General features: G+C 48.7%; 1 pseudogene; it reads left to right on the top strand.

Moving 5' to 3' along the window:
• The first annotated feature begins 619 nt into the window (after window positions 1-619).
• Window positions 620-2,366, top strand: LOC116530996 (annotated as a pseudogene).
• Window positions 2,367-6,009: the final 3,643 nt, after the last annotated feature.

Genomic DNA, 6,009 nt, shown 5'->3' with positions numbered 1-6,009 from the left:
CACTTACCTTGCCTTCTTCTTCCTGAATCTCTTGGGATGTCTTCCCAAAGTGTTCCATTTCTTCACGGAAGGGGTAAAAGCAAATAGTTGTGCTTTATCATCAAACATCGGAATTCAGAATGATTGCTTTCCTTTGTCTCTCTTTGTTTTTTGTCAAGAGGGTTACTGCTTACTGAAACCTGAACTGATTTCACAGAACTCAGACTAACTCTAAACTAACCTAGGATTTAATTTGTTCAACTTTTCCTTTATCTTCCCTTTCCTTTCATCAACGCTTGACACACCCACTCTTGAAACAGTCTTTCCTAACCCACCTGTGAGGCCCAACAGAGTGTAGGAGGAGGCAGAGAGTGTTTATATTTGACCCCAACACCTCAGAAGGCGCAATCTTGGCTCACTGCAACCTCCACCTCCCCAGTTGAAGCAATTCTCCTGTCTCAGCCCCCTGAGTAGCTGGGATTACAGGTGTGTGCCACCACACCCAGCCAATTTTTGTATTTTTGGTAGAGATGTGGTTTCACCATGTTGGTCAGGTTGGTCTCGAACTCCTGACCTTGTGATCAACCTGCCTTGGCCTCCCAAACTGTTGGGATTACAGGCATGAGCCACCTCGCCCGGCCCTCTATTAATCTAAACATTTTAAATAAATAAAAGAAAACATTGTTAGGTATATAGTAGCTAACACAAAGGTATCCAAACATAAAATTAAGAAACAGCATATTGAATCCAGAAGTATATTTAAAAACACAAAATAAAGCAGCAAAGTGGCCAGGCCCCCCTGGGTTGGGGGACTGGGTCTGTGATGGGTTCCCTCCTCATCAATAAGATCCGGGAGGAGTACCCAGACAGGATCATGAACACATTCACTGTGGTGCCCTCACCCAAGGTGTCAGACACGGTGGTGGAGCCCTACAATACCACCCTCTCCATCTATCCGCTCATAGGAAACACAGATGAGACCTAATTTTCGATAATGAAGCTCTCTATGACATCTGCTTCAGAACCCTAAGGCTGCTATGCCTACCTACGGTGACCCGAACCACCTGGTGTCCGCCACCATGAGTGGGGTCACTACCTGCCTATGCTTCCCAGGCCAGCTCAATTCTGACCTGCAGAAGCTGGCCATGAATATGGTCCCATTCCCCCACCGGCACGTTTTCATGCCCAGCTTTGCCCTACTGACCAGCCAGGTAAGCCAGCTGTCCTGGGCCCTGACAGTGTGCGAGCTCACCCAGCATATGTTGGGTGCCAAGAACATGATGAGAGCCTGCGACCCCCTCCATGGCCGCTACCTGATGGTGGCCATCATGTCCAGTGGCCACATGGCCATGAAGGAGGTGGACACAAAAGCTTAACGTCCAAAATGAGAACAGCAGCTACTTTGTCGAGTGGATCCCCAACAATGAGAAAACGGCTGTCTGTGACATCCTGCCCGGAGGGCTAAAAATGTCTGCCACCTTCATTGGCAACAGCAGGGCCATCCAGGAGCTGTCCTAGTGCATTTCGGAGCAGTTGACAGCCACGTTTCCGCACAAGACCTTCCTGCACTGCTATATGGGCGAGGGCCTGGACTAGATGGAGTTCACCAAGGCCAAGAGCAACATGAATGACCTGGTGTTCGAATAACAACAGTACCAGGATACCACAGCAGAGGAGGAGGGCGAGTTCGAGGAGGAGGTGGCCTACAGCCTCCAGTCACCGGAGAAAGCAGGGAAGCAGTGTGAACTCTTTATTCACTCCCAGCCTGCCTTCTGGCCTGTGCCTCTGTGTGTGCACTTGCTGTTTTCCCTGTCTGTGTCCCATGCTGTACAGACAATATTATTAAAGCATTTTTATAGTGAAAACGAATTTCTTTTGGTTTATTTCCCTGTGATCTTTTTTTGCCCAATATACATTTTGTCTTCTATAAAATACCTGAACACCTACTGAATACTTCTGTGTGTGGCTGCATATGTCATGAATAATAATTATCTACAGATCACAGATATCTATCAGGGTTTAACTGTGTATGCATTCCTATAATCTCTTCATCTCATAAGAATCTGAGGCTATTCCTTATCTTTTGAAACAGAGATTGGCAATCCTGGGTTCTGAGCTGTTACACCCTAAGCTTAGCAAACATCAGTGAACATCTTATGCTGATCTTCTGAGTGTAAATAGTTTCATGTAACTGGTGGGAGGGATGAGGTTCTCCTATTTGGCAGCTATTTTGCAAGATGCTTTCCTTATGGGCTTGGTCTCCTTTTCCTCACCATGACCTCATAACCACATCAGTCCCAGCTCATTTCTGAAAAAGCTGGGGCTCTGAGCCCCACTGAGAATTGGTGTCTGGGCTCAGGCAGCAGGGACACAGTGAAGGGGGAGGATTTTGCAGGCCAAGGTTGGGAGATGCAAAGCTGGGAGTTGCAGGGGAGAGAGAGGTTGCTGGGGATAGGATGATGCCAGAACAGCTCAGGATTGGCCTTGAGTTCCCCACCAGAGTTGACCTGATTCTGAAGACCAAGACCACAGCTCCAGTAAACCACATCCATCCTCATTGTTAGTCTCCTGGGGGACATAAAATCTAGGGGAGACAGCGTCCCCTGACAGAACAAAGTTAAATTTCCCAGAGGTCTAGGCAGTCATTCACCCTGATCCAGAGCCTTCACACATCCAGGGAAAGAATTGTCATTCCTACAGATAATGGACTAAGGCCATAATTCCCTGTGCACACCCAGACATCTGAGCTCTTTCACGGTGGCTCTGTGGGGCCCTCATGCAGCTTCCATGTTCCTGCTCACACTGCTTGGCCAGCCAGGAGCCTTGCAGCTCCACCTGAGTTACACAAACCCCTGAGTGACACCAACCCACTCCAGCCTTCTCTTCCACAGCCTCCTGTTTATTTCCAGGAGATTCGGTCTCTTTCTTTTGCACCCTGAGTCCCTTCACTTGTGCTTCCACTGTGGGTGGTCACAAGCTCTGTGCCCTTTGGTGTGGATCTGTCTGCTGGAGGACACAGGACACCCTGCAAGTCAGGGACTGGTGTCATGTTTTACAGAGATGGCCAAACAGCCCAGGTTCTATACACACCTGCAAAACTGCTATTTCTGGCTTCTATACACAATCTCTGGCTGGGAATTGCAGCACTTTGGAAGGCATAAGTTGGCAGATGACATGAGTCTGGGAGTTTGAGACTAGCCTGGGCAACATGGTGAAACACGGTCTCTACAAAATGTTAAAGAGAGAGAGAGAGAGAGAGAGAGAGACAGGCATGGTTGCTCACACTTGTAATCTGAGCACTTTGGGAGGCTGGGGTGGGTGGATCACCTGAGGTCAGGAGTTCGAGACCAGCCTGGCCAATGTGGTGAAACCCTGTCTCTACTAAAAATACCAAAATTAGCCAGGTGTGGTGGTACACACCTGTAGTCTCACCTACTCAGGAAGCTGAGGCAGAAGAATCACTTGAACCTGGGAGGCAGAGGTTGCAGTGAACTAAGATCTGAGATCACACCACTGCACTCCAGCCTGGGTGACAAAGTGAGACTCCATCTCAAAAGAAAAAAGAAAGAAAGAAAGGCTGGGCAGTGTGGCTCATGTGTGTAATCCCAGCACTTTCGGAGTCCAAGGCAAGCAGATCATGAGTCAATCAATAGATCAAGACTGTCCTGGACAACATGATGAAACCATGTCCCTACTAAAAATACAAAAAAATTAGTTGGGCATGGTGACATGGACCAGTAGTCCCAGCTACTTGGGAGGCTGAGGCAGGAGAATTGCTTGAACCTAAGAGTCAGAGGTTGCAGTCAGCCAAGATGACACCACTGCATTACAGCCTGACAACAGAGTAAGACTTTGTCTCAAAAAACATAAAGATAAAAATAAAAAAGTGCCAAATGTGGTGGTGTGTGACTGTAGCCCCAGCCACTCCTCTGGAGGCTAAGGTGGGAGGATCACCTGAACCCCGGAGGTGGAGGTTGCACTGAGCCAGGATTGCACCACTGCACTCCAGCCTGGGTGATGCAGTGAGGCTCTGTCCCCACAAAAAATAAAAAATCTGTCTTTATCTACAGGAGATATCTGCTGTTAAACTCATGATGAGGAAATAATGCAACCGACTGAGTACTCTCAGAAACTTGAGAAAAGTGACCAAGATCTCCGCCAGTGTTACCTTGTACTGCAAAGCCCTGCAGTACCATCTGCGACATTTCTTTCTATTCACTCGAAAAAAGAAGAGATTGATTTTTTTTTACAAATTACTTTATACCATTCAAATCAACACATCAAGTGGTGCATTTAGAGGTGTTGGTCGAGGTGTCAGAGGCCACGTGACTTGAGGAGGGGGTGAAGTGTGAGGCCAAGTCAAGTAAAGGCGGAGTGTCAGCCGAGACAGCAGGTCAGCCAAGTGAAGGAGGTGGCTGAAGTACTAGAGAAGGCCTAGGGGAAGGAGGTGGCTGAGGGCTGAGAGGTCGTGAGGAGATACTTTAGGTACTAGAGGAGACTCATTTGAAGGTGATAGCTAAGGGAGCCTACCAAGGTAGAGAAGGTGGCCGAGGTGCCAGTGGCCACTAAGTGGACAAGTAGGCTGAGGACCCAGATGCCACACTGCTGGAGGAAGAAGATAAGGTCCAAGAGGAAATACAGCTGGATGAGGTGGATGGGGTCCCCCAGGTAAGACAGATGGATGAGGTGAATGGGGTCCCCAAGGAAAGATAGATGGATGAGGTGGATGGGGTCCCCCAGGACACACAGGGTGATGAGGTGGATGGGGTCCCCCAGGAAACACAGTGCAATGAGGTGGATGGGGTAACCCAGGACACACAGGATGATGAGGTGGATGAGGTCCCCCAGGACACACAGAGGGATGAGGTGGATGGGGTTCCCCAGGACACTCAGGGCAATGAGGTGGATGGGGTCCCCCAGGACACACAGGGCAATGAGGTGGATGAGGTCCCCCAGGACACACAGGGGAATGAAGTGGATTGGGTCCCCCAGGACACACAGAGGGATGAGGTGGATGGGGTTCCCCAGGACAGATAGGATCAGGTGGCTGAGGTACAGCAGGACAGACAGGTGGATGAGGTGGATAAAGTCCCATAGGAGATGCAGCTCGAGGAGATGGTGGAGATCCCACAAAACAAACAGCTGGAAGACATGAAGGAGGTCCCAAAGGACACTCAATTGCTGGAAGTGTCTGTGGTTTCAGAAGATCACCAGCTGGAGAAGATGATGGAGGTACCAGAGAGCACTTGACTGGAGGAGGTGACTGTGGTCTCAGAGAATCTTCACTTGGAGAAGATGATTGAAGTGGCACAGGACATTCAAGTGAAGTAGGTGGTTGAAGTCCCAGAGGACACATGAGTGAAATAGGAGGTTGAGGTTCCAGAAAACACTCAAGTGGTGGAGTTGCCTGTGGCCTCAGAAAATCATTAGCTGAAGAAGGTGGTACAGGTAACAGATTACACTTGGGTGGAGGTGTGTGTGGTCTCAGAAAATCTTCAGCTTGAGATGGTGGTAGAGGTAACAGAGTACACTCGGGTGGAGAGGTGTGTGGTCTCAGAAAGTCTTCAACTTGAGATAGTGGTAGAGATATCAGAGAACACTCAAGTGGACGTGTGTGAGGTCTTAGAACATCTTCAGCTGGCGACGGTGGTAGAGATACCAGAAGACACTCAGATTGAGGTGAGTTGGGTCTTGGAAAATCTTCAGCTGAATACAGAGGTAGAGGTACTAGAGTACACTCAGGTAGAGGTGTCTGTGGTCTCAGAAAATCATCAAGAAGGTGAAGAGATACCAGAAGATACTCTATTGAAATAGGTAGTTGAGGCTGGAGAGGACACTCAAATGGTGGCGCTACCTGTAATCTCAAAAAATTATCAGTTAGAGAAAGTGGTTGAGGACCCAGAGAACACTGGATGGATGGTGTATGTGGTTTCAGAAAATCGTCAGCTGGAGACGATGGTATATGTAGCAGAAGACACTGGAACAGTGGGGTCAGTGGTCTCCAAAGACTATCATCTAGAGAATGTGGTA

The sequence above is a fragment of the Sapajus apella genome, unplaced genomic scaffold, assembly GCF_009761245.1.
Source record: "Sapajus apella isolate SASKATOON/1434 unplaced genomic scaffold, GSC_monkey_1.0 scaffold69, whole genome shotgun sequence".
NCBI lineage: Eukaryota > Metazoa > Chordata > Mammalia > Primates > Cebidae > Sapajus > Sapajus apella.
Note: the sequence above shows the minus strand (reverse complement) of the source record. Positions and strands in the feature narration are given on the sequence as shown.